The sequence below is a fragment of the Sinocyclocheilus grahami genome, unplaced genomic scaffold (assembly GCF_001515645.1).
Source record: "Sinocyclocheilus grahami isolate Dianchi unplaced genomic scaffold, SAMN03320097.WGS_v1.1 scaffold60.1, whole genome shotgun sequence".
Classification (NCBI taxonomy): Eukaryota; Metazoa; Chordata; class Actinopteri; order Cypriniformes; family Cyprinidae; genus Sinocyclocheilus; species Sinocyclocheilus grahami.
Window position 1 is genome coordinate 1,057,448 of NW_015505239.1, and position 2,620 is coordinate 1,060,067.

Below are 2,620 nucleotides of genomic sequence, written 5' to 3' on the forward strand. Positions count from 1 at the left end.
AGGGAGAATAGCATTCACTCCGGCGTGAATAGCTATGACGCAAATTCCTGACCAATGAAGTTTACTGGCTACTGAGTTTAACAACAACTCTATTTCTACCCGTTCTGGCAAACAGACACACACTAAAGAGATCTGAACTGACCCCAAACAGAGTTTGAGCTGACAAAAGGAAGTCTGGATGACCTTTGTGCCTCAACTGGCTGTCCAAAATGGGCTGTTTAGGCTAATAACAGGCTGAGCTGTTCTCAACTGCAGTAATGAACAGAGAAGTACTTTCTCTGCAACTTTGGAAATTTTTATTTCAAGCAAAGTAACACTAGTTGCAATGTACATGTAACTGATATTACATGATGTGTAACTATATAATCAATAACAGCAGCATCTACATTTGCTATTTGTGCCATTTGTGTGTTATATTGCATTGCCACAAAATACTGACATATTTCATGCATGTTTTTAGTATTGCTCAGTGCTTTTTGCAACATTAAAAATAAAATCTAGAGTGTATGTATATTTTATAGAATATTGTTTTAATGTCTTCATTTTCAAACAGGAATACATTTGGATAGCATGTGTTACAAAAGCATTCGTGTTTTACAGGTTGTGGCGCCACCATGTGGCTACTGTGTTTCTAAACCCCGCATATTGGAAGGATAGTTCCAAAACTGAATTTTAATATATCGGTAATAATATTATAATTTTAATATAATGTAGTATAGTATAGTACATAGCAAATATTATATATAGATAATATAATAAATAGAAAATGAGATATATTAAGCTTTAAATTAGCGGAACCAATATGTAACTAACTGCAATATAATTTCAAAACATTAAACAAATTATAAAACATATTTGTCTAGGGTCTTCTCTTTTTTCTGCAAGTATGAATGCCATTCTACTCATTCCTTTATTAATTTTTTTCATATCTAAATAAATAAGAGATAATAATAACACAAGAATTATTTATAAATGATTTATTATTCATGATATATTTTGACAAATACATAATTTAAAAAAAAATATTTTGGAATAAGCAATTATTAGGCTAGTTGTTGGTTTTTTCTTAGACAGTGGAATTAGCAAACACATAACATCTGTATTTAATTTACGTGGAAATCATCTGTTATGTCTGTTGAAATGTCACTTACATTCAGTTTCAGAAAACGATACACACCCAAAACAAATATTAGAACGCATGACTGTAATTTCCCCCTCCCTCCTGAGACCACATATCAGTGTAGTAGTGTAAAACAGCTGTTTATTTGCCATAAATCACCACAACCTCTACTATATTACTGTATGTGTGTAGGCGTATGGTGTAATGTGGATTGGATGCTAGCTAACATTTCCATTACATATATTAGAATTAATACTGACGTCACCAGCCTTAATTTGAACTTTAATCCCCGGGGAGATGTTTAGGTTGGGAAAGGATTGAGCAACATCACTTCCTTATGAGGTGTTTAGGCGTGTTCTGTGAATGGGGGATTGACCGTGTTCTCTATCTCATGCTAATACAAGAAGTCGAAACTGTCCTGTACGAAGAAACCAGTTAATTTTGTGAGTTTTTGTCTCAGGCATTTACAACTTAAAGTACAATCACTGTTACCGTTTTCTTTGGAGTTTTTGTAATGGGAGTTTGACTTTTAAGTGCGGACGTTCACTCTTCATTGGACTTCAGGGAAAGAGGTAAAAGGTCACAGGTGAGCCTCAGGTAAATTCACACGCTTTTTATAATCAATCATACATTTTCTCCTTTTGGTGCTTAGACGTTGTGTAACATACCCGCGAAACAGGTAACATTTGAGTTATTTCGTTGTATATAGGCTGCCTAGTCTAAATGTATTTACAATTCCGTGACCATGCGAAAATCAAAGCTGGTTACTGTGACACTGTTTGTTTATCGATTGTTATAAATTGCGCATCAAGTTGCATATTAATATTTGTTCGACAACACGAGATTCGTTAAAACTTGTTTATGTAGGCTACTTTCCTAAAAACCTACATTACAGTGAAAATCTTTCTCTTAAAGATATATATTGCGTAATTATACAGTCATCTTATTTCAAATTCGCAAAATTCCATAACCATACTTTCCATAACCAAATATTAAAGAACCAAACATGGGAACGCCTTCAAGCTGTGTTATTTATTTATTGATAACAGTGGTGTCTACCATGTTACTACAGTTTAACTAGCCTATAGTATGGTGTTAACTGATAAAATGTAACCCTAACAAGTCTTTTTGGATTCAAGCTGCCAAATGCATAAATGTAGCCTCTTTTGGTGGATGGTTTGCTGTGTGCTACGTATTTGTATGATATTCTCTTTTTGCTATAATATGCATATTGTACAAAATTGATCCCATAACATTAAAATTAAAACATAATTTCATCATTTCATTTTAAAAGTCAAATGTGGTGTCAAAAATTCATCACACTTTAATTTCAGTACTTGAAATCAGAGTTTATTTATCAAATGCATAATGAAGCATGCATGCTTTTTTTAGCAAAGCAGTATAATAAGCTATATACAAAATGGAGGGAATAACTTTTCAATACTATATAATAAAAAGCCCCCCCCCCCCCCCCCCCCCCCCCAACCCACAAACCAAAAC

The 2,620-nt window shown here is 33.5% G+C and overlaps 1 protein-coding gene across 5 annotated transcripts in view; it reads left to right on the forward strand.

The window, feature by feature from the left end:
- Positions 1-1,470: 1,470 nt before the first annotated feature.
- The window catches only part of LOC107584461 (macrophage-stimulating protein receptor-like), a 16,466-nt gene continuing 15,316 nt past the window's right edge, over positions 1,471-2,620 (forward strand). For 2 of the 5 annotated variants that reach the window (XM_016271088.1, XM_016271092.1), the window contains exon 1: positions 1,471-1,717. The gene's annotated coding sequence lies outside the window, so the exon portion shown is untranslated. Of the gene's footprint in view, positions 1,718-1,766; positions 1,800-2,620 lie in introns of those variants that run through there. The other 3 variants (XM_016271089.1, XM_016271090.1, XM_016271091.1) reach the window with 3 other exon arrangements.